This window comes from Hakea prostrata, chromosome 5 (genome assembly GCF_041222555.1).
Source record: "Hakea prostrata isolate BN-2017 chromosome 5, UWA_Hpros_2, whole genome shotgun sequence".
NCBI lineage: Eukaryota > Viridiplantae > Streptophyta > Magnoliopsida > Proteales > Proteaceae > Hakea > Hakea prostrata.
In genome coordinates, this window is record NC_142604.1 from 16,760,762 (window position 1) to 16,788,422 (window position 27,661).

The following is a 27,661-nucleotide window of genomic DNA, read 5'->3' on the forward strand; positions in this document are numbered from 1 at the left end:
ATCAAATGGTTGATATCCATCTATAAGTTACATCAAAGAGTTGTGATTAAATTTAAAAAAAAATGATATGACTTTTAAATGACTTTTAAATGGACATTAACCTTTTAATGTAATGTTATGATCCATGTCACATATTTACAAGGAAATAGACCATCCATTTCCTTGCCAGAAATGGACCATTCATTTTCTTATTAGAAATGGACATGATATTAGTCCTTGTTTTTAGTGGTATCATTTCTAATTTTCAAAATCATGAAGAGTGGCTACCATTTGGTAACTTTGTTCACATCTAGATTCTATATTCCTTTCTAATACTTTAAATTATAATTTTCTTTTTGTACCCCAAAAAAAATTGTAATGTCTTTTTTTATTTATCTCGAGTGCTATTGTATATGCTATTGGAGTTGGTGAGAAATCCACTATTTATCTAGTGCAATATTTCATATAATCTTTTCTTAACTTTCATTCGAAATTAAATATTGATAAAACTACATAGGCAAGATGAAATGTGCTAGATTAGGCACATGATGGGTTAGGACCGACCATAGGGGTGAGACTTTTACTCTTCTTCAGAGTGAGGCATTCACATGCTGCTCTTCTATATTTGTACATAAGCGACATTATCTTTTTGTCTACTAGAAAAGGGGGGGGACATTATCTTTTTGAATGTCATTTCTTTTTAATTTAATTCCTATCTAGGGGTGGAAGGAGAGTCTGAATCCTTTATCCAGAATAGTAGCCGATTGTCCCTTCAGAAGAATATTCACCTATGAACACTAACATTGTGAATCAGAGATGAGTCTTCTTCTTAAATATATGGCCAAGAGGTGTGAAAAAAAAAAACACAATGAAGATTGAAGCTACTAACTCAGATTGTCACATCCCTCCAGCCAGTACTCTATCTGGAATACGCGAATGTGTGATCCACAACCTCAAAGATCAAGTTTAGGAACGATCATATCCATTTAGGATAATAACATATTCAAAAGCAATAACAAATCATTGTATTCAAATAATTTAATAATAAAATAAAAAAAGGATCCCAGAAGGATCACAAAAGAATATCAAAGTACGGATTACAAGAAACCAATCAAAAGATAATTGTAGAGTATAGCGGAAATATACCCTACAAACAAATGCGGAAGGTAGATCGAAATCTAGGCAAAGTCTAAAGCTATTACAATCAAAATAAAAGTCTAGAAGAATAAGAGTAAACTAGTCAAAATCTTTTGTCGGCTCTCCTTCTTCTTCGATCCTCGCCTTTTTCACCTTAGGGTTGTGCTCTTGTAACTTTGTTTCAACTTCAAACTCACGATCCCATCGGCGAATAAGACGATGCCGGCTATCATCAATAAGAGCCATCAATGTAATCCAAACCTGTGTACTGGTCACACCACTGGTTATGACCTTCTCCAATGAATTCCGTAGTTGAACCATGTAAGGAAGGGTCTTCCGTACCGAAGCACGGGTTCTCTTCCGTTCCTGCAAAAGTATCTAAAAACAAGTCTCCCGAAGGGTAAAGCTCAAAAAACTTAGCAAGTAGTTCAATCACAACAAGCATCTTCACACAATCCATAGCAATCATAAATGCAATGATATGAGACAACGAATGTAAGCATGCTTCTAACTATATATACATGTTTGGTCTCTATTGGCATACACATTTTAAGTCATAGCACCATACTCCTCTAGGTAGGTCTCAAATCACTCTCCCTCAACCTTCCCGGTATCTTGGGTTCTCCGTTGGTAATTGGGTCAAGCATCCTTCCTGGACATTCCATAGCTGGAGTTTAGATCACCACTCTCTCATATCACCATTGGTCTAAGTATTGGCGTGTGTTCAGGGTGAATCTTAGCCCAATACAAGTCATTTATTGAGTCATATCTACTTAGGGTTAGATACATCAATTCCTCGCTTCCCGCGATCCTTTCCGGTATCCTTCCCCCTAGAGTCACCGTCTCCTTCCCGGTTACGTAAACTCTTAACCCTATTGGTCATCCACAAATAGTAAACGGGAAGCTCTCATATCCTCTCACGGGTTGGTTACTGGTCCTGAGCGCCCATGAGCCCCAAGTCTACTACTGCAACCCTCCCAATAAATGGCTCCTATAATGTGATTCATGTCCTATCATGGGTTGGTTACCGGTCTTGAGCGCCCACAAGTCCCCATTGCTGCCATGGGTCACTCAATCTCAATTCCCCTTCCGATAGGGTCAAATATGATAGGGGTTTTCCTAGCCAAACACTTCTAGACATGCCCTAGGTATGTCAACCAGTAGTCAAGGAAAGCACCAAAGGGCACCATAGGAAAGCATCTCATTCCACCTCTATTGATATCCAAAGACATAAACGCCAAAAGGGCATTCCCCATTCCACAACTACAACCTAGGCATTTCCATCATAGCATGATTCCACACATATCACATCATAGTCCAAATCACATTCACATCATTCAATAATCAATTTTAATATACGTAAATCACAATATGAACATTCTATTGTAATTACAGAAGTAATACAATATAAAGAAAGTAAAACAACGGTAGCTAAAATCATGCATTCAAATCATATCACAACAAGGCATCTAAGTATGCATATTGTGAGTGAACATACTCACTTTGAATTCCGAATCTATAACATTCAAGTGAGAGATCAGAGAATAAATTCAAAATCACCTAAAGAAGCTTAAACAAACATGTATAGACCATAAGAAGCAAATCCAAAAGATCGGAGTCGAAACGGAGACAAAACAGGGAATTTTGCTGTTAGGAACTTGCTTGGTCGATGGTCCTTGGTCTATGGTATAGACCAAGAGGATAGACCAAGTAGACAATGTACGGACATAATCTCCAATTTTTCATCAAAAACTCGCCAAAACACATCGGAACACTCCGAAATTAACAGAAAAAATCTAAAACAATATACGAAGACTATCTATGAAGGTCTAAACATCTAACAAGGTCAGTGGAAAAATCGGTGATATGTTTTACCTTGACTATAAGGGACTTTTTCTTTCTCTTTTTTGTTGTGGGTTTAATCACTTGTAGTTTTAGGGGCCTTCTACATTAAATGTTTACAGTTTATACAACAGCTTTGGAACGTAATTGGTTGATGTGTATAGACCTCTTGTCTGTAATCAACAATCAATTATATCTACTAATCCTTTTAAAAAAAATCAATCATAGATGCTCTTTTATTTTAAGAATTGAAAACTATAAATGGACAACTCTGAGAAGTAAAAGGCATCTATAATTGATTTTTCTTTCTTCTTTTCAAGTAGTAGATGCAATTAATTGCAAATACAGGGATCTATATGTACTTTGCCCTAAATTCATGGAAAACATCTAGAGAGTGTTCAGGAAAAGATAGTCCAATAGAGACACAATAATACAAGTATAATACTCGTCCCCATTTCAACTTTGGACTTTACAAAAATTCTATACAACATTGGTCCTAAATCTTAATATTTTAGTTTGATCTTGATCTTAGTTATGACCCTATAGGGTTAGGTCAAGCAAGGTCATATTAGAAAGTTAGTCTTGATTGATCATGACTCTTACATTAGAGTAACCCTAATCATAAAACAATAGAATGATGCATAATTTCATATTATTCTACAAAAAAAAATACCCCTACAAAATGGAAGGATTAGGTCGGACCAGTTCAAATCAAACACTTGACCCTAACCTGACTTTGACTCTAATCTAAGAATTCCATGACCTAATCCTAACCCATCATGTTGTAAATGTTTATTTACATGCATTAAAAATTTATCGATGTTCTAAGTATTTGGTTCCCATGTTCATATATAGGTGGTCTTAGTCTTAGATTTCATCACTATAACAAATATGGCATATAATCGTGGAGAGAATATTCTTGCAGTTAGAGGGAATATGTCATTGGTGTTCTATTAATTACACTTTTGCAATCACATCTATAAAAGTATTTGTTCATACGATTTTTACATATTGCAGCCATAAATGTTTTATATTACTTCACATGGAAAAACTATAGTTGGAAGGACTTTTAGCTACGTTTAAAATAATGATAATTAGTTATCTATAACTATAAGAGACTTTATTTTTTTTTTGGTAGTGGGTTTAATCACTAGTAGTTTTAGGGACTTCTACATTAAATTGATTGATGTGTGACCCCCCTTGGTGGCTTTTAATATTTTTGATGCATGTGGATTAGGAAAATTAAAATATATTAATACTTTGAAATATTCTTTAATAAGGTAGGTTAGGGCAAACATCTCATCAAACCACAATTTAATTAACATGAACCAAACATTTGGTTAGACTAATTTAGAGTCTGCATAGTAGAGTCACATGCTTTTATTTTTTGGGGTAAATATGTAAGGGTTCTAGGCTCTAAGTTGAGTCTTTGTCAATGCACACTTGAGGTTGTAGACCCATGTGAAACTATTTATCTGAGGCTTGGTCTAAGCCTAAACAAGGTTCACATACTTCTTAATTTTTTTCTATCACTAGAAAAACCTACCACTTGAAACCCTGAGCTGAATGTCTATGCATTCATATATCATTCTATATTAAAAATCTCTCCTCCTTGGGGATAGTTGTTACTTGTTAGCATTATAGAGCCTAGCCCTAAAAAAAATTTGCATTTGTATATCATTCTCAATGTTGGTTTTCATAATTTCATTTTTGGACAGAGAAAGAAGGCAAAAGATTGTTGTTTAATTGTGCAGTGCTTGCACTAATGTGGAGCTAGGAAGGGCATATCATATATGCGTGACTATCAACATAAATGTAATTTTTTTTAATGCATGTGCAATGGTACTCTTGCATATTATAGTGTTTGATGACAGAAATCACCTCATTGGGTAGTGTTTTGCCTCCCAACATTTGTGTGAAATCCCACCTAACCCTAACATTGACACCCTGTTTGTTTTGAATAAAGAAGTGAAGTGATTGGTGTTTGACCTTGAAGTTAGACGTTGAGTTCAGTGTTGATAGCTTTGGAGGTCCTAAGAAGTCATGTTAGACCTTTTCCTAAGTTGGTTGAAGGTCCAAGTGTTGGTTTTGACCTTGGAGATCCAAAATTCAGCAAGCTGGAAAGGGGGACCCTTTGGTCGATCCTCCCTTGATCGATACCATCGATCAAACACCATCTACCAAAGCAACTCCAGAAAACAGAATTGTCTTGGAAATTTTGGATTTTGGATTTTGGCCCCTATATATTACAATCTCGATCTAAACTTGATTATTTTGCCTCTCAACTGTTGGAGAATGTGGGAAGAACCCTAGAGACTCCTCCTCAAGCAAGGAAGATTCCTAAGCATTCAACCAAGGATTCCCTCTTTGATTACTCTTCTTCAAGGTTAGTGTTCAATCTCTTTCTTCTCTAATCTCATCTCTCTATTGTTTTTTTTTGTTGTTTTGATTATGAGGAATATATTACACTATTGTAATGACCCAACCTCTAATCTCCTTTGTTTTAGAGTGAATCCCCATGCACTCTATGTTTTCCCTTGAAACCATATGGTGATTCTCTATGTATTTGATTTAGTTTTGTTAACATGATCTACTCTTACTGTAGTTTTCTATTCTAATATGTGTTAGACCTCTCCCTTACTTGTATTCTATGCATGATCTACTGTTTTCTATCATTTTGAATGAGTCCCCTTTCCATCTAGCTTTCCGTGATGATCCGCGGTTTTAACCTAATAAGGGTTTTATTAGAATTCTATTTATAGTACCGTTGACCAACGATATGAAAAATGGATTGAGAACGAAAATTTTTAAATGTCGTGGGAAATCGCCGGATTTTCAGGCTAATTAGCAAAAATTCGTTGAAATCTCGCTGGATATCTGTCTTTTCCTTCAAATTTCTGAGTTGAATCAAATGTTTAGTTGAAGGAGAAGAAGAAGAAGAAGAAGAAGAAGAAGAAAGAAAGAAAGAAAGAGAAAGAAACAAAAGAGAACCAGTAGAAGTGGCAGTGCTAAAACAGCACCACCAACTACACTACCAGTCTACCACCACATATACCACCACCACACATGCATGCAACGCACGTAGAGACACAGAGAGAGAAAGAGAGTTGGATCAGATCAGGTTCGAACTTCGAATCTTCGAATTTGTCAATGATTTCCGGCGAACTTTCGGCGAGATTTTGCCATTTCGCCTGGTTAGCCAGGTAGCGAACGGGCGAACTCTGCTGAAAGTTCGCACCTTGCTTATAGTACTGATAAAATTATATATTTTTAAAAGAAGCTAAAAGTCCCTTGGAACTATAATTTTTCCATGTGGAGTAATAGAAAACATTTATGGCTACAATATGTAAGAATCGTATGAACAAATACTTTTGTAGATGTGGTTGCAAACGTGCAATTAATAGAACCCCAATAACATATTCCCTCTAACTGCAAGAATATTCCCTCCACGATTATGTGTCGTATTTGTTATAGTGACGTAACCTAAGTCTAAGACCACTTGTATATGAACATGGGAATCAAATAGAACATGTAGAATTTTGAATGCATATTAATAAACATATACAACATGATGGGTTAGGATTAAGTCATGGTATTCTATATTAGATTCAAAGTCAGGCCAGGGTTAATTGTTTGACTTGAGCTGGTAAGACCTAATCCTTCCATTTTGTAGGGGTATTTTTTGTAAAATAATATGAACTTATGCATCATTTTATTGTTTTATGATTAGGGTTACTCTAATGTTAAGAGTCATGATCAGTCAAGACTAACTTTTTAATATGACCTTGCTTGACCTAACCCTATAGGGTCATAACTAAGATCAAGATCATACTAGAATATTAAGATTTAGGACCAAGGTTGTATAGAATTTTTGTGAAGTCCAAAGTAGAAATGGTGATGAGTATTATACTTGTATTATTGTGTCTCTATTGACTATTCTTTTCATTGAACACTCTCTAAGGGCTTGTTTGATTACTTGAGTCTGGAAATTTCAAAAATCTAGAGATTTCAAATTTATGGAATTATAGTTCATAAAATTAACTATTTGGTTAGCCTAAATCTTTAGAATGAAATATGTAGATTCATCTTAAAAATACATATATTGAGCCATAGTTCAAATGTTTAGTGTTTTTATAGTAGGAGTGAAATCTCTGGATTTCACTTCATACTCATAAATCTACAGATTCACGTTTTTAGTGTAAAAATGTGAATCACTAAAAACGTGAATCCCTAGATTTCACAAATTCAGGATTCACACAACCAAACAGTTATAAATCTCCCATTTGTGAATCCAGAAATTTCTTTGAAATCACTAGATTTATATAATCAAACAGGCCCTAAATGTTTTCCATGAATTTATGATAAATTACAAATAGGCCTCTTGTGTTTGCAATCAATTGCACCTACTACTTAAAAAAAAATCAATTACAAATTCCCTTTATTATTTCTTAGAACTATCTATTTATAACTTTCAATTCTTAAAAATAAAAGGGCATCTGTGATTGATTTGTTTAAAGTAGTAACATATATAATTGATTGCAAACAAGAGCTCTATATATAATTTATCCATGAATTTAAATAAAATTTTCATCTTTTACAAGTCTTCTTGTGTCCATACATAGTAGCATTGCAGATTTAGAAAGGAGAGCTTGTCTTTTTTTTCTAATAAAGAAACCAAGTCGATCAAAGTCAGGTTGAGCTGCACTAAATCAGGAGAGCTTGTCACGGCATGATTCAGAGATTGTCATTTTGAAAACCTGAGAAGAACAAGTCTCAAATATTTTAAGGGTCACAATCACTCCAGTGCAGACAGTCATGTCACTGCCATATAACGTTAAGCTACAATTGCTTCAGTGAAGTTGTCTTGCTTCTTCTTCTTCTCCTCCTCCTCCTTGTCTGCATTGAAATATATTCTTCCTTGGTCTACACGATACTTCCTTCACTGTAATCAATAATGGAGTTGCTGATCTTGACTTAAACTAGTTTCTTTGTCACAGTGAAGGGTTTCTTTTGTTTTATATCTTACGAAATGAAGAAATTATGTCATCATGGAAATGAAAGATGTTGACCTTTGTATGAGAATTATATTACATTCGATTAATCTTAGAATAATTAATTAACTTGAATGACGTAATGTAACATGTTCTTACTCTTACTCTTGTCTTCAAGATTGGGTCCTCTCTTCTCAAATGGGCCCTTCGAATAAGTATTCAATAAATCATATAATTCAAGCATGTAGAATATTTTAATTTAAAGAGTTAATTCAATTAGGATTCTTGAAGGAGAATATTAAACGTGATTAAATTCTATAACTTATTGAATACTTATTGGGAGATTCCCTCTAAAAAGATGAGCCAAATATCTAAATTGCTAGTGTATGTTCTTAGATTTTTTTTAGGAGATTTTTAGTGATAAATTTCTCGAGATATGTTAGGGCCTGTTTGATTATAATGCTAGATTTATACCCATTTGTTTGTCAAAATTCCTAGATTCATGAAATCTCAGAGTTCACGTTTTTAGTCTAAAAAGGTGAATCTGTAGATTTATGGGTAAGGGGTGAAATCAGAGATTTCAAAAAGCTATACAATGACATCACAAAAATCACGCGATCAAATAGTTTTTAGGATGAATCCATAGATTTCATCCACAACCAAACACTAATTTTATAAATTATGATTCCATAGATTTGAAGTCATAGATTTGAAATCTCTAGATATTTGAAATCTCCAGACTCATGTAACCAAACAGGCCCTAAAGTCATGAAATCTAGAGATTCATCTTTTTATACTAAAAACTTGAATATGTAGATTTATGGGTATTTACTATAAAAGCATTAAACATTTACGTATTCACAAAAATCACGTTGACCAAATAGTTTTTTATGATGAATCCATAGATTTCATTTCACAACCAAACAATTAATTTTATGAATTTTTACTTCGTATATTTGAAATATATAGATTTGAAATCTCTAGATATTCGAAATTTCCAGATTCATGTAACCAAACAGACCCTTAAATGTTGTGGGTGTAAATTAGTCTAGGACTCGAATATATCTTGTGGGAACATGTTATAAGCTTAAAATTTTAACCAAGTTAAAGTGGCCCTAAATTAGTTTGGGTTGGATCAAACTAGATTGAGTATTTGTCCTGGTTTATCCTAATCAGACCCTACAACCTTGTATGATATTTTTGGTAAACTTTACTGATAATACAAAGTTATAGATTACTTTATTATTTTTATGATTAAAATCAAGGTCAAGATTTAAGACCAAGCTTTGGTATTTAATTTGTGAGACCTATCTTAACTTTTCATATAGGATCTAACTTCAACTTTTTCATATGGTATCAAAATCGAGGTCAAACTAAGATATTTAAATTTTTTTTATTTGAGGTTCATTCGACCAGCTTGCGCGCACCACGATTACATCATCAGTGGAGCTTTATAGCCCTGAGGGGATTCGAACTTTGACCTCCTCTGTAGAGGTATTGGTCTTCTGCCAACTGAACCACCCCTCGGGGTTGAAGCCTTGTCCATTTATTTCAACTCTAGTAGATTATACAAGATCGTTCCATTGATTACATGATTTTCTCCTCAGCTACATTTTTCTTTTCTTCAGTGAAACATCATATGTAATTGATATTTAGAGAGCCAAAGCACCATATCATGGATTTTTTTTTCTTCCTATTATTATCAAACCAATCACGAAGATTAGGGGTTCATAAACCCAGAAGATAGAAAGATAGAAAGAGGCTATGGAAAATGTAATGTGATAAAAATTCGAATCCAAAATTAACCCCATTAGATTTTACTGTCTTTACACCATACGAAGTATAGTGAAACTGTAAAAAAAAATAACCTCCAACACCAAAGTCAAAAGAGAGATCAAAGCTGGCAAGAAAGTAAAATGAAAGATCAAATCAAATTTCCCATCAAGGCTGCTAATTAAGAAAGTTAAGATCAACTGTCTAATCGCCTAAAATAATTGCTTTGGCCACAAATAACAATAATGTATGGGTACCTCTCAAAGAGACTAATTACAGATGAGACAATCATCTCCGGATTGGCTCATGTACCACTCACTACCCCTATCTCTTATCTAACACTTATATAATTTTACTTGTCTATCAGATATAATTATTCTCTCAATTTATATATATATATTTTTCTATTGAAAGAGATGAGCATGAATCATGAATCTCGATCATCTCTCAAAAAATGCTTTCTGGGTAATGGTGAGGGTGACCAAAATGACTTTTCTGGGATGCTGAGTGCAATTCCAACTCAACCAATCTTGTCCTATCATCCTTCTTTTAAGAAACACATTTGTTTAATTAGCCTTTATGGGTTCAAAGCTTTTTCCCACTTTTCTTTCTCACCTTTATTTCTGGTTTGAAATTCTGGTGTTTCCATTAACTAAGACTATAGATCTCCATTGTCAGAACTGAGTTGAAGAACATGGCAGTTGCAGGAGATGAGCATCCACTGATGTTCCCTGTTAGCGTTTTGTGATATTTGTTATGGCACAATGGGTTCCACGCACTTGGAATAAGATCTGATCATTCCTTTCTGATGAAAGCATAAATCATGTTCAATGTCATTATGTCAACTCACTTGATTCGACCCTTCAGCGAAATTAAAAACAAAAGAAAATCTGCTGAGATTCAGTGAGTTCCATTTTAACACATTAGGGGCTGCGTCAGGGACGGATTGAGTCAACTTTTTAAAACTCAATTTCAAATCCTAAATATTCTTAGTTTACTTAATTTCACTTTGACTCTGATCTAAGGCTTAAAATTCTTATGTTTGATCCTTAATCATAAACGAACAACCTAATCCAGATCTACTCTAATTGTGTAAGATTTATTTGAGAATAATTTAGATCTAGATTAGAAACAGAATCTTGATTAGGGTAAAACTTGGATTAAGGTTAAGGTTAAACTTAAACCCAAAATCATGATAGACATTAGGGCAAAAAATTAGAGATCACTCGTTGAGGGTGGGATCAAATATTAGTTCTAACCCGTCCTCGATTTTGATTCAAAGCTATAATATTTTAGTCTCGACACACCCTTAGGATCAAAATCATGAGCTGGTGCATTCTTCAGGCTTAGGATTGCTCGAGATCACTAAGGCAAAATTTGTGAGTCCAAATCTTCTACCTTGAGATTGTGTTTCTTTACACATCTTCATCATAAATTTAAAGTCTGTTTGGTTGCATGAGTCTAGAGATTTAATATCTAGATATTTCAAATCTATGTAATCATAGTTTATGAAATTAACTGATGGTTAACCTGAATCTGTGGAATAAAATCTGTTTGGTCAACATGATTTTTGCACAAATATTTAGCACTTTTATAGTAAGGGTGAAATCCAGACTCCATACAATTGTTATGGCCATTATGGTTCAGACCAATGAACCATAGCAAACCGTTTGGACCAAGTATAGGGTTCGAATCTAGCTTAAGTTGATTCACCTGGTACTTCTCATATTTGGAACTTTCGGAAGAGATACTAGCTGAAAAGCTATTGAGATGACCATGTAGTGACACACAATTGTCCTCAAGCGGCTTCCCGACAAAAGTAGCGTAGATAAAAGATTCGGCGTATCCTTATTCAAACATCAATCACAACATTTAATTTAGTATTGAATGCAGTAAGGATCATTAAATGCTCATGGGTGGTGAGGAAGCTTCACATTCATCCAACGTCTACCTTGAGTATTTCATCTACATTTTTTGTCCCCCCAACTGTGGATTGGTGTCACATCATGATTAACCTGATGCTTACCTCTTGACTCACTCACAAGATCTCTAGCTATTGTGAAGATCACATGGTTTAGCTTGCTATGCAAGTCTCTCCAAGAAGTCACCTCCACCCTTCATCTCATCAGATGACCATCATAGAGCTATGGAGCGTATACTATCAGTTTAGGTATGGACCAGCTATATAAACCATCAGTATGCATGAACAACGAAATTACTTGAATACTCCAATCATTACTCTCCTGAAGAATATTTTCTTCTTCACCTCCTTGAGCATTTATTCCTCAAGGGGAGTTTCTGATCATTTTACCTAAACAGATTTAATCATTGGAGGTGGCTTCCCATCCTCAGAAGCGGCACACTCTCACCATTGTTTTGTTCTCATGAACTAGACCTGGATTAGGAGCAAACCAGGAGGTTTCAAGCATATTTCCATTCACAACACTCATTAATCTATAGATTCACGTTTTTAGTGTAAAAAGATGAATCTCTTAATTTCTTGAACCCAAAATTTTTTACAACCAAACGAATATAAATTTCTTATTCATGAAAACCAAACATGCCTATAAAAAAAGACCTATCTATAGTTATTAATTTATAATTTATTTTATTACTATTTAAGGGATAAATTTCTCTCCAATGTGTGAAAAGAACAAAAATAACACAATCCTCTTTTCATATGGGTGGAGGCTCCCAAGTCATATTTTGGATCCCATAAGAAGAGTAAAAATGATATTACCCAAGATGATAAAAATGGATGAGTAAATTGATGACTCTATGATCTAGACCTAACCCAATGCATGAAAGAGCTAGATCCGCACATCTCTGTCTCACTTTTTCAATGGTTGCTTTCTTTTTCCTAGAAAATGAATAGTAGTTTTCCTGTTGGTTTGACCTGATTCGATGAAACCTACAAAGGTATGTAAAACCTAACCCTAGAAAGAGAGCATGCATGCATCATAGCCTCCTTGATCAAATAATATACGGGTTTGGAAAAGCAAAACCTGATCTGCAAAGGTGGCACATATATACGACCGTTGATAATATGACAAGCTGCATGAAATATGTATGGATCACACGTACAGTTTCCAATAGAATTACATTTGTCATTTCGAAGCAGACAAACCCTAAAAATACAAACCTCTTTAATGAGAATCATATCATCCAAAGAGATATTATTGTTTTGTCCACCGCCTCTGATACCAATAATATATATATGCTGGCACTGGCACGCAAAATAATCCTTTCATTCTGGTGGGTAGGTTTGCATGGATGTGAGAACTCTCTGGTGTAGCTGCTACGGATTCCAGAGACTGTGAATGCTCACATGATACCTTAACTACATAGCGATCGATCCATCCAGAACAAACTTAACTTTGATTGATGTTGCAGGAATTTTGTTGGCTTCTTTCTATTCCACCTTCTTTGTCTCATCCCTTCATTTAATCTTTGTTTTGTCCATTTCTAAGGAAACTATACCTATGGTAATACTAGAGCTACGTGTTTCTTGACTTCTGTTCCGTGGAAGCAGAGAATTCTGCAATCTTTATCACTTTATCGTGGTGGAAGTGTTTGTGTTGGTCAGTCTTTGTTCTCATCAATCTTTTCAATTTTAGTGTTGCCCATTAAATGTGCAGTAATAATATTGTCAACAGTCGAGATTGAAATTTCAATCGAGATTTTGATTACGACTGTTCGTCTCGCTTTTAACTACTTACGAGACAGACAATTGATATCAAAAGTGGGTCAAAATGTTTATCTCAACTGTTGTAGGAGTTGCACATTTAATATGTAATATTTAAGTTTGCTCCATTAATCTTTGAATTCCTTAAACATGTCTTTGAAAATGATTTATACCACCGGGGGTGGTGGTCTAGTGGTCTCAAGTTCACTTCTAAGTGGTTTGGTAAACTTCGTGTCCTAGGTTTGAATCCCCTCTGCTCCTCTGTTTCTTGCATTGGATAGTTGTGTGCTCTTTGGCCTGGACTGAGTCATACCGGCTTCTGTGGACTATACTAGGCCTCTGGTGGGGCTCCGCTGACAGGGCTAGTGCTTGCGCTGGTAGTACATAGGGCTAATACTTGTATAGGTCACACTCGATATTGCGTAGCGGGGGGCGTTAGGTCACCGCTGCTGCATTCACTCTTTTGATTACCAAAAAAAAAAAGAGAGAAAAGGATTTATTGCAAGACCCGTCTCTTTATAGTGCAATTAAAGTAGTCCAAATCTATGTTGAGTTTGAATAGGGTTATGTGATTGAGAAATCTTAATCTTGAGATTAGGTTTGGATAGAGAGTTTCCAACCATATTGGTTGGGTCAAGGTTTGAGATCTCACACGATTTCTTGATACTTCTCGAGGGGTTGTATGATAATGTTTATGTTCCGTTTTTTTTTTTTGCAAAATTTTTGCAATTTTTTTTTTATTGTTTTTTAAGTACTGAAATCATATATAATTAGATAGGAAAAGAACATTCATGCAAACCCAAAAATTATAGGTATATGATTTGAACTGTTTTCATATAAAAAAAATACACACAAAAAAAGAAGAAAAAAAAACAATGAGATTATCATTCAACCCCTAAATCAAAGTAAAATCAATGAAAAGTGTGAAATTCCATTTCTAACACAATCATGATTTGTGAAAAGGGCCCATCATCATTGATTCATTGTTGTTGGATTTTCTTTCTAATTCTCTCTCTCTCTTAAAAGTGAGTAATGGAATCATCAATTCCCAGAAGTCACTATTGGTACAGTTTTTTGCTTTTTATTGGTGGTAGCAGTGTTCTTTGGTGGATTCCATCAATGAAACTCTTCTCACGAGAGAATGTTAGGTAAAATCACATGGTTAAGGTTACTATAAAAAGAAGGAAAATATCATAAGAGAATGTTAATTTGTCTTGGAAGTCAAACCGGTGGCTTCTCAAAGAGGAATCTTTATAGTTTATTTTAACATTTACGCGTATGTGTATAGTGTTTGTGGATGTGGTTCTAACATATTAAGTCTAAAGAGATTATCGGTTTAAACTTAATTTTCTACCAATACCTTTCTCTTTTCTTCTAGGGCCTATGAATTTTGCATCACTATGACCAATTGATGATTATAAAAAAAAAAAAATGTGATATATATATATTTTTTGGTTGCCAACTCTGTTTTCCACGGCTTTGCCTTGACTAATCCGGTGTTCGACCTGAGTCACACACCTGGCTATGGTGGGTGAGTCTCCCAGCGGAGATTTTTTGCATCCACATATAGAAACCTTGCTTAAGCGGACCAAGCTACTTACCACTTGAACTAACCCCGTTGGTAAAAAATGTGATATTTACTTTGACTATAATAGAGAATGTATTTGTTATCACCAAGCTTTATGAGTTTTATACTATTTATTTTTGAATGCATCTGTGAAAAGAATATTTATTATCATATTATTGTTGGAAAGTGTAATTATAGATAAAATGCAAAAACTAAGAGTATTTATTCATCCAATTCCATTGTCGTCCAGTGGTTAGGATATCTGGCTTTCACCCAGGAGACCCGGGTTCAATTCCCGGCAATGGAAATTTTTTTAGAGCAAACACTACGATGAGATCTCTCACTCAAAATCGTAATCGAAAATCCCAAATTAAGAAGAAGAGTTTTTCCAATATGATGAACATAAAAAGATGGAGATCTCTCATTCAAAATCCTAATAAAAAATTTCAATCTCTCAATGATGTGGCACCTTATCTAAACCTTCATCTCCACCTTTCAGTTGATGCTTGGATTAGATGCAATGACATGGTCTTATCTTGGTTACTTAATGTTATTTCTCTTCAGTGGCTTTTATTGATACGGCCTATGATCTTTGGAATGATTTGGCAGATCGTTTTACTGAAAGGAATGCCACCCGCATATATCACTTGAAACGGACCATTCGTAACCACATTCAAGGTCAGTCTTCCGTTTCCGTTTACTTTAATAAATTGAAAGCTCTTGGGGATGAGTTGGCTTCACTTTCTATTATCCTGCAGTGCTCTTGTGGGGCCTTAAAGGAATTGACAACATTACAGCAAGCAGAGAAGGTATTTCAATTCTTAATGGGCCTTAATGATAGCTATTCGATTATTAGCGGTCAGATTTTGGCCATAGAACCTCTTCCAAATATCAATAAAGTGTTTTCTACGGTTCTTCAAGAAGAGCGACAACGCGAATTGCGGATTATTCATTCTGTTCCTACTCATCCTGATGCCGCTGCCCTTGCCGCTACTCGCAATAATTCTAGCCGTGCGAGTCGTTCTTCTGGCACTCATTGATCAAGACCTAAGTGTGATCATTGTGGACGTGAAGGGCACTTGAAGGCTCGTTGTTATAAACTTCACGGTTTTCCTCCTAAAGTGCCAGATTCAGGTTCCTCTTCATCCAGTGTTGCAACTTCTACAGTGGCTCCTAGCTCTAGCCCATCTCTCACAGCTGAGCAGTACCAATAGTTTATGCAATTTGTCAATTCTGGAAGCCCTCAACTTTCTGCTAATCTATCTGGTGATTCTATTTGTTGTTCTTCAATTTCTTCATCTCATTGGATCATTGATATAGGTGCCACCAATCATATAACCAACTCTTTGCATCTTTTAAATAATGTTTTACCTTATGCTCATTCTAGACCTATTCGTCTACCCAATGGTACATCTGTCCCAGTGACTCACAAAGGGACTACTCACTTATCTTCTTCTCTTCACATTCATGATGTGCTTTATGTTCCTGATTTTCATTATAATTTATTGTCTATCAGTCAACTCACCAAATCTCTGCATTGTACTGTTATTTTCTTTCCTGATTTTTGTGTTTTTCAGGACCTCACCACGAAACGGGTGATTGGGATTGGTGAAAAGCATGATGGTCTCTACTTTTATCGTGCTCATGGTCATTTTGCTTCCTTTGTTTCCCACACTTCACATAGTTTTGACATGTGGCATCCGTCTCATTTTCCTCACAATTTTTTTATCTCAAAGTGTTTCTGATGTTACCATTTCACCTCGACATTGTGATATTTGTCCTCTTGCTAAACAGTCACGTTTACCTTTTCCAGTTCATGTTGAACGGAGCAATTGTCCTTTTTCTCTTTTACATTGTGACATATGGGGTGATTTTTCTATTGCTTCATTTTCTGGTGCTCATTACTTTCTTACCATTGTTGATGATTATTCTCGATGTACTTGGGTTTTTCTTATGCGTCACAAGTCTGAAACTCAATATCTTCTTAAAAATTTCAATGCCATGGTAAAAACACAATTTAATTGCATTGTCAAGAAATTTCGTAGTGATAATGGTCTTGAGTTTCTCTCTCTCTCTTCTTACTTTAATGAGTTGGGCATAATTCATGAACGTAGTTGTGTTGCTACTCTTCAACAAAATGGAGTTGCTGAACGTAAACATCGACATATCCTTGAGGTTGCTCGAGCTTTACGTTTTCAAGCACATCTACCTTTAACTTTTTGGGGGGAATGTGTTCAAACTGCAGTTTATCTCATTAATAGTCTCCCTACCCCCCTGTTAAAGGGGAAAACCCCAAATGAGCTGGTGACTGGTGTTTCACCTAAGTATTCTCATCTTCGTGTTTTTGGTTGTTTATGTTATGCCAAGAATTTAACTCCTCATCAATCTAAGTTTTCTCCATGTGCTATTCCAGGCATTTTTGTTGGGTATCCATATGGGCAAAAGGCATATCGTATTTATAACCCTGTCACTCATAAGATATTCACTAGTAGGGATGTTATATTTCATGAGACGATATTTCCATACCAGCATGCTTCCTTTCCTCAATCCATTCCTTCTCCCCACACCTCTTCTCCACCTGTCCTTCCTTGTCTTGCAATTGATGATCCAGTATCCCCTCCTCCTCCTACCCCACCCCCCTCTTTACTAGAATCACACTCTGATGATCCTAGCGTCCCTCTTCGTCGTAGTACTCGTCCTACTCGCCCTCCTCCTCACCTCCATGACTATCAATGCAATGTTGCTTCTCTTCCTTCTTGCCCTTATCCTCTCAATAATTACCTTTCATATTCGGCTTTTTCCCCTACTCACCGTGCTTTCCTTTCTAGTATTTCTAATGATTCTGAACCTCGTTCCTTTGTTGAGGCTTCCCACAATCCCAAATGGTGTGCTGCAATGGCTGATGAGATTAAGGCTCTTGAGCTAAACCATACTTGGAGCTTGCAACCTCTTCCCCCTGGCAAGGTCGCTATCCAGTGTAAATGGGTATACAAAATTAAATATCGAGCTGATGGTTGTATTGAACGCTACAAAGCTCGCTTGGTTGCCAAAGGCTTTACTCAAATTGAAGGTGTTGACTACCAAGAAACATTTTCCCCTGTTGCGAAATTAGTCACTATGCGATGCCTCCTTGCTATTGCTTCAATTAAAGGTTGGCCTCTTTATCAAATGGATGTTAACAATGCTTTTCTTCAGGGTGATCTAGATGAGGAAGTTTACATGTCTTTGCCACCTGGTTTTTCCCGAAAGGGGGAGAATAATCTGGTTTGTCGTCTTCACAAGTCCATATATGGTTTAAAACAAGCTTCTCGCAATTGGTTCTCCAAGTTCACTTCTGCTCTACAACTTGCTAGATTCAAACAATCATTAGCTGATTATTCTTTGTTTGTATCTTCCAGTGGGTCTAGCATCACTATTGTTTTGGTTTATGTGGATGATATAATTATTACTGGCAATGATCAAGTTGCCATCAATGCTTTGAAATTGTTTCTTCATAGTCGCTTTCATATCAAAGACTTGGGCAGTCTCAAATTCTTTCTTGGCATTGAGGTTGCTCGGTCAACTAAAGGTATCTTCCTTTCTCAAAGGAAATATACATTGGAGATGCTTAATGATGCAGGTCTACTTGGATCCAAACCCATCAATTGTCCTATGGAGCTAAACTTAAAATTGAACAGTGAAGATGGCGAACTTCTTGCTACTCCAACAGAATATAGAAGACTTGTTGGAAGATTGATTGATCTCACAGTCACTAGACCTGATATTGTCTATGCTGTGCAAGTTCTCAGTCAATTTATGGAGAAACCTAGAAAACCTCACTTGGATGCTGCATTTCGGATTTTACACTATTTAAAATCTTGTTCAAGGAAAGGCATTTTGTTATCTTCTGCTAGCGACCTACACATCAATGCCTATTGTGACTCCGATTGGGCAAGTTGTGCCACTTCTCGTCGTTCTACTACTGGCTATTGTGTTTTCATTGGATCAAGTCCTATCTCTTGGAAGAGTAAAAAGCAGTCAACTGTTTCTCGATTTTCTGCTGAAGCGGAATACAGATCTATGGCCACGACAACTTGTGAACTGACTTGGCTGCGCTATTTACTTAAGGATTTAGGAATTTTGCATCCAGAACCTATGGATCTATTTTGTGACAATAAAGAGGCTATACACATTGCTGCAAATCCAGTCTTCCATGAGCGAACAAAGCATATTGAGATCGATTGTCATGTGATTCGTGAAAAACTTCAAGCTCGGCAAATTCAAACAATTTATGTTTCTTCTAAGCATCAAGTGGCAGATATTTTTACTAAAGCTTTGAGTCAAGAACAATATCATTTTCTTCTTAGCAAGTTGGGCATTCATGATGTCCATGCTCCAACTTGAGGGGGAGTGTTAAATTGTATTGGGTCGGGTCATAACCCGTACCCAAGTAGAGAGGGTAAGGCGGTGGAAATAAACCTATAAATTGTGAATCATTGTAAAACCCTAGCATTAATGAAAACTAAAGTAGCCTCATTTCTCCCTTTTTCTTTTTTAAAAAAGGACAAGGAGGGGGGGGAAACTCCCCCCCAAAAATTTTTTTATAATTTTATTTTTTCTTTGGGGGGGGGGGGAAAAAAAAAAAAAAAAAAAAAAAATAAATCCATTGGGGAAAAGAAGAGGGGGGGGGGGGCTCATTTCTCCCTTTCCTAAAAGGAAGAAAAGGAGGGGAGGGAAACCCCCCCCCAAAATCCTAATCGGAAATTTCAATCTCTCAATGATGTGGTAGGCAAACATAAGATACATATATATAGACTCCAATCGGATAAACGGGAAAGATGTGGAGATTTCTCATTCAAAATCCTAATAAAAAATCTCAATCTCTCAATGATGTAGCATGAATCATTATTTTTTGGTACCAAGCTGAAATACTTAATTCATGAACTTTAAAGGAAATACAGACACATCAAAAGAAATACGGAACTACAAAAGATAAATGCATGAAAACACAAGGTTCGATCCGAACCAAAGAATGGAAATTGATCAAATGTCATACATGCAATAGACAAGGTCATCCTAACTAAGGAATGAGTCTAGCCCAAGTCCTTAGAATAATGGTTGTAACAACCACAATAACAATTAAGCACAATGAATACGACATACGTATCTTCCATCAAAAACACCTACAAAGACGACACGCCACAATGGTGAACAAATATACGCCACAAGGGCGGAGAGATAACACGCCACAAGGGCGGAGAGATAACAAGTCACATGAGTGGAAACAACAGTCATGGTGAAAACAAACCGACCGCGACCAACAACACGAGACTCTCACAATTGAAGTTGGTGACGAGCAAGAATCATGATTGTCATGTGGAGGGTTGAAGAACGTACGAAATGCTTTTTGGGTCATGGTGTCCAAATGACTTTTTAGTTGTTTAGGTTTTTGAATGATCTAAGTGCAAATCCAACTCAACCATTCTTGTCGTATCAACCTTCTCTTCTCTTCTAAGTGAGAGAGTCCACAGAAATGCATATACGTGACCAAGTTGTTTAAAACTTTTCTACTTTCTCCATTCCCAACTTTATTCTGGTTTTTTTACCCAAAAAAACTTTACTGGTATAATAAGTTTCTTCCCTTTGATTCTTTGGTTGAAATTCTGGTTCAGTTTCTTGATTTCTCATTAGTTTATAAATCAAAACTAAGGTCAGAATTTAGAATTCCTCTTTCAGAGATGGAGAAGATGGACTTTGAAAGAGATCTCTATGATGTTGAAAATCTAAAGATAATTAGGCTCCTTTTATTTTTCAATATCTATCAACTTTTATTTTCCTTTTCATACCATTATATATTTTGAGAGGCATGAATCACACAAGCACATGCACACATGGGTATCCAAACCATCCATCAAAGTTAAATCAATCAGAAAATGATGTTCTTAAAAAAGTAATATTCAATAAGAAAAAAAAATTCAAATAAAATTAAACAAATATTGTCTTCTTTGGACTCATTAGCTCAACATGACGGAGGGGGGATCTCCCAGAGATTGTGTCCCCACTTGTAAATATTTAAGAAGGAATTAAGTTATGGTCTATCTTGTCAACAGTTTCTTCTTCAAGCGTGATAAACAAGGAGATCTCTTGAATAAAAGATCTAACCGAACTCTTAAGGGCCATCAATCACTTCACATTGGGATTATGTGTTGGATTTCATTTAATTAAAAAAATAAATATTAAAACTTGTAACTTCTCTTAATTATGATGTGGCTGGCCCAAACATTATTTAGAATTGCAACTTAAGTCAAGGTAACCGCATTGGCGGTTACCTGAAGGTGTTTGATGGGAACACCAATTCTATAGGGCTCATTATGAAACCTATATTCTGAGAAGAAAACGCCGAGGGTTTTCTGAAAAAAAAAAAAAAAAAAAAAAAAACAAATATTGTGTCATTTGGAATAAAATGTGAAATGAAGATTGACTTCACAAATCTTCTACTACGGCACGAAGTGTGGGGAAGGTTAAAAAATAAAAGATCTAAACGTACTCTTTAAGCAGAAGGGCATTTCCTCCGATCAATCACCTTACTGTTTGTGTATTATGTGTTAAAAAAAAATAAGAAATTACTATTGTCCCCTATACGAAACATGTCCAATAAAAGAAATTATAAAAAAAAAAAATGGATTTCATTTAATTAAAATAAATAACCATAGTCTAAATTATTTAATTAACTTATATTAACATTATTATAAGTAAAGGGAAAACAAACTTAATCATTCTTTTAGCAAAAGAAAAGGAAAATCAAGGGATAACTCATCAAATTTCGAATGACTTACTTGGAGGTGTTTAAAAAAAATGGTAATTCAATTTTTGTGTATTTTAATTTGTTATTTACTCAGTTTAATGTTACCGTTAAGAAATTTCTACCCAATAGATTATTATTTATTTATTGCTAATTTGATGTTAGCTATTTTGTACTGTGAAATGGTGCGGTCTTTTTTGGTTTTATTAGCAAGATGATAAAATAACATGAAAATATTTCATAGATTTTCCTAATGAGGATAATATTTTATTGGACATTATTAATTGTAAAAGAAAATAGAGATTAAACATTCAACCATAGCAAACGACGTTATATTCTTGGAGAGGAACTTGCTAAAAACGACTTTTAGAAAAAAGTTTTCGGTGGGCAATAGTAATTATCCCTAATAAATATCAAACTCCCACGGGGGTTATCCTGTCTTCCACATGATTGAATTAAGAGCATAATTGGTTAGGTTCTTGAATTTCAATATTAAGTAAAGTTTGATTACTGTGTTTGTTAGTAGAACTTACATTATGATGTGGGCCTTACGATATTCTGTGGTGCCCCACTTTCTTGCCCCTTGTAATCCTTCCCAGTGAAAAGGTAAAGCCATCAAGTGAAAGAATCTAATATGCATGTGGTTCAACAAAATAAATGAATGAATAGGTAACAAAGTATGTGTATGAAAATATTATGATCTATTTTGTTTCTGCAAATATTTTAAAATTTTAGGATCATATATATGAAATGGATAATATTATGTCATTTTTGGGTCAAACTTGTAAAATTTCAAAAATCTTGGATGTTTTTGAGTTTTCATCTCTTCCAAATTATTGATGACAATCATACAATGGGAAAAACATTCAATAGAGACACATCATAGTTAATCAATAAAGAGAAAAGAAAATGAATGATTATGATAGTACAATCAGGTCCACTAAATTAGTAACACTTTATTATAAAAGTTAAGATTTCAAAATCCAATAATTGAGGGAATTTTTTTTTTGGGGGGTCTTCTTGCTTGTTTGCATCACCTTTCATTTGATCAGTTGTCCCCCATTGCAAAAGATGAATGATGAAGCTATGTAATGCATCTAAGCTACAAAATTCCTTCCTTTTTTGCTTACATTGTCGAAACTCAGAAGCATTCGAGGTCTCAACTGGAGAACTTCTTTACATTGAAAGATAAGTTCATTTCTATTATCTTTTGGTGAAAAAAGACCAATTGAAGTGGAGGGTTTCTTCAAACAAGAAGGAACTGAGTCAACTATTCAATCAAATGATATTGAGCATGTTTCCCATCTCTTCTCGAGAAAGAAGTGGGGTATTTCTTTGCAAAATTGTGCTCAATTTCATATGTGGCAATTCCATCAAGATCTCTTCGTTAGTTGGGGGAAGAATCTGCACGAATCGGATTTTTTGAGGAATGTATCCAGAGAGAATTGGATTTGGTTAGACAATGTGTGGTTGGTAAGCAAGGATCGGTTTTTTAGCAAGGTATTGAATGTATCGTCAAATATTAAATATGATTCCACAAGATCTATAAAGATTCCAACAAAGGAGTGTTGCCAACCTTGCTTTTATGTTTACTACTTTCACCTTCACATTCTATTGAGTATGGCTCGTGCTTCACATTGTGTTGCCGACGGACACGGAGGTCCCGCTCCCCGGTGAGCAGGCGGGGGTCTGAGGAGGCCGCCCTGGTGTGGGTGTGAGGGCAACAACCCCATAGCCTGTAGATAGTCCATGTTTTTGTGGGACTTGAATTTTCTTTATAGTTTGGAGCTTGGGCCAATGAATAGTTGTGGCTTAGGGTTTCTAAGCGCTTATATATATTCTCTTGTAATCGAATATTGAATATAGTGAAAAATCTAATGCTGAACGTAGCCTCACATTGAGGTGAAACAAGGTAAAATCCATGTCTCATTTTCTTTCTTTGTTTCCTATTCGATTGTGTGTGTGATTGATCGCTCAATTCCTAACACCTTCTAGCTAATTAATTTTGACCTATCTTCAATAAATAAAAATATCTTCACCTTCACCTCCATTAACTCTTCCAATGAACAAAATGTTAGGTGTAGGTGAGATCATCACATTCTTAGTCTACTATTATAGTATTAAAAAAAAGAAAAAGAAAAGGAAAACACTGACTAACAATGTAAATATCGAAATATAGTCAATATGGTGGCTGCACTAGGAAGAATGTTTGATTTATTTCAAAATTCAAATACATGTGAGAAGAAAGCAAAACCCTAGTCATTGATCTGAAAAATCTGCAGTTCAGTAGTTTATAATAAAAGAACCAAGAATGTTTCCTGGCGGCTAACCCTTGAAAAAGCAAGTGCATGCATTAGCATCTATATATGGAATCTTGACCTCAAAAGGCAGTTTCTTTGTTTTGGCAGTGCTGGAATTGGGTGATTTGTTGGTCAGAGCAGGAGACAAAATAGCTAAAGTTCTTCTCTTCAACCTCTGAATGTTTCTACATTCATTATAATATTAAAGCTAGAGCTTTCTCCAATGCATGAGGTCCTTTATTTCATGGCCTCAACTAGTCAATCTAGCCTGCTCTCCTTTTTAAAAACCAAGTTTTGCTGGCAATGGATTCATCACTTTTGCTTGCTTTCTCTATTTCTTAAGCCAAGTTCTGGCTTTGTTTCATTGGTTTTCAATCATACTTGGTTTGAGTATGTTTTATATTTTACAAATCCATGTAATTTTTGAGTAAAATTGTAATTATACGAAAGATTAAAGTCTGGGTTTTTCTATAAATAGTCTTTGCGAAATAACCTAACAAACACAGGGTAGCATTTTGTAAGGTGTGAAAGTAGTGAAGTTCCAGGAAATAGTAGAATCTCTTCTTCTCTATAGTAGATGGAGGCAATTTTATCGAATCAGAGTAAATTTTTTGTGTATATTCTGCTTTTGTTGTTTGTAATTGTGCGTTCCATCCCAACAAATCAAGGGGCTGATCTCTGAACAACATGAGTATGAAAAAAAATACAGATTCTTAGAAGGCAAATATGAAATTTAAGATGGCATTACAACATCAAACATAATGAGGTTGTGTTTTTAGTGTGGTAAAGAGGATGTCTCAGAGTTTGTGTTGCAAAGATGGTGGCTTTTGGAATTGTATTTACAAGAGATTATTGTTGTAATTGAATCATTAGAATATTAGATACAAATCTATCTAAGTTTACTTTTGCAGAAAAGTTTGAAATCTGACTTACTTTATATCCCTAAAATAAGAAGAACAGATTTTTAAAAAGCTAAACTTATTATGTGGGATCTTCTTTTGATGCAGATTCGAGTTTCTTTGCATGTGCTGAAATGCAAACAATCATGAAGTAGTTGCTTTATCAAATTACATGAAAACTGGGAAAGTTGAGCTTTGAATTGAACAGAACCCTTTTTTCTTTTCTTTTTTCTGTTTTTGGGGGTGGGGTGGGGGGGGGGGGGGGGGGGGGTAAATAACAGATTGAAGAGAACTGAGGTCTTCTGCAAGCATCAAAGATGGCTTTCAGGGGCTCCATCTAAAGGCTTCCTTTGAAACTCCACTTTTCTGGAAAGAAAATTCCACACAAACACATAGTGGAGGTTTGGGCTGTGTTTTTGAGATGTCTTATGTAGTCTTTTGCTATGACCTTGGGCTGGAGCTGGGCCTGGGCCTGGGCCGAATGAAAGATCCCCAAACTAATATAATTGGCAATGAGTTATGTTTTTTTCATACTACCCCTTTTTTTTTTATTTTTTATTGTCACGGTTAAGTTGGGCCAAAACAGTTGTCTAGTCACTAAAGTGGCAAAAATAACATGGGAAAATTAGGAGATTAGCCATTATTGGCTTTACGTTTACAAAAATAGCTTCAGTTTAACGAAATTGACTAATAACGGGTTTCATATTACCAAAATGGCCAAAACAATGTTATACCCTTAGTGTTTAAAGCACAGAGACCCAAATTGGATTTCATTAGTATATTTGTTCATTGTTATCGACAACAAAAAGACCTATTTCATCTTTGAAGTTGCAGGGACACAAATTTTTTTCTTTCTTTCTGACATTGTGGATTGAGTTGCAAGTTCCAATCGACCAATATTCTACCAAAATTGCTGGAGAAATGGCGGGAGAAGACGTTGGTGTTTTAACTTTGTTTGCCATAACGAGAACCAATCTGGTCGATATTCAAGTGTGGTGGATTGAGGTAAGCATTCTAGGTTTTTTGTTTCCTGGTTAATCGTGTTCTAATATATCCCCCCTTTTCATCTTTTGTCCTTGCTGCTTGCTCTCACTGATTCTGACCATGGAAAACGGATCATAGTTCGCATATCAAGTATCTACCTATTCCTTCGTACCCCTTACACATTATTGTTGTTGACTCTTCTTCTTCCTAATTTTACGCTTTCTTTTTCCCATTTAAATTTAGTGTATTGAACGTTACTTTTACATACATTGTTAAATTGCCTTTGTTGTTCATTCTCCTCAAAATCAACTATTTTTGTTGTTGAATAATAATAAAAAAATTAAATAAATACATTTGAATGTGATCTTGTGTTGTTGGTTAGTAGCTTGGAAAAGAGGTGTTCGATGAAATGCCTCAATGGGACAAGGGAACCTAGAAACACTTGACTAAACACTTGAATAAATCGAGTCCCTGGGGAGAATCGTGTCGCCAGCGACATGGCAATATGTTGTTGACACAATGTTCCTTGACAAGGATAGGCCAATTAGGGCCAAGTCTAGGGACCGGGTCCCGAGAGATATGACATCTTTGGACAAGATGGGCCAAGTTGCATGTGGCCAATCAAGGCTAGGGCCAAGGGATAGAGCCAATGCAGAGGAGCTAGGAATGGGCATGGCTATGGCCGATTATTGAATAATCGAATGGTCGGGGAGAGGACCATGGGTTTGGGGTTTTGGATAAGGGTTTGAAGGAATGAGGTTAACACATAGGGATTAGTTGGAGGTTCAAGAGATCCACATGAAGGGGGTGTAAAAGAGTTTGGTGGACAATAATCCTTGGGCCCAAATTAGGATCAGGGTGGGAATGGTTTTAGATTAGAATATATATAGGCTAGGCTTGGGATTGCAAAAACCGGCCTAACTCGGCCTTGTTGTAGCCCTACTGTTAAGAAGGTAACTTGAAATATTGGATTATTCCATGGGGGGCGGCATGATATTTTTTACATATTAGGGGGCAGTCAAGAATTTAACTCCCACTTAAGCAAGCACCTTGAAAAAAAACTCTAGGATTAATGAATTATTCATTTAGTTGACTAAAATGCCCTTTATTTATTGCTCAAAATTTTCATATTGCGGTTGCAACTACCCTTGGTTATGCTAATTGACACTCTTATCTAAGGAATACCGAGAAGCCAAAACCTACTCAATAAAATTAAATGTGGCAAGTGACTCAGTGTTTGCAATTTAAGACGTGTAAGACATGTATCATGAGAGGATTAAAGGAGTTTCATTTGAAAGTTTTCTGAAGAGAATATGAATCCAGAAAGTGAAAAACTACAACACCAAAAAAATATTTGGGAGACTCAAGTGGTCGGTTATAGGGGTCGGCGTCTTTTGGTCATAGAAGAAGATAGGAATATTTAGTTATAAAAGATGATAACAATAACACTTTTGGAACTAAAGAAAAAATTTAACTAATTGAGTTTGAGTTCCAATTTTTCTGTTTTTAAGAACAAGGATGAAATGTATAAATAATAAAACTAATTGGCAAAATCTTGCTATAAGTTGCAATTTCCTTGTTATTGATGTCTGATGTAACATAAATAGATTTTACAAAATTAAGTAATTTTTCTTTTCAATTTGAAGATTTTGATTGAGATTATCGATCTGTTACCATAATATAGTAACATTTTCCTTGTTTTTTTGTCGTCTGCAAGCTATGG

The 27,661-nt window shown here is 35.4% G+C and overlaps 1 non-coding gene across 1 annotated transcript; it reads left to right on the forward strand.

Moving 5' to 3' along the window:
• Window positions 1-15,209: 15,209 nt before the first annotated feature.
• Window positions 15,210-15,281, forward strand: TRNAE-UUC (transfer RNA glutamic acid (anticodon UUC)). The gene has a single exon. It is a non-coding gene; the product is annotated as a tRNA-Glu (tRNA).
• Window positions 15,282-27,661: the final 12,380 nt, after the last annotated feature.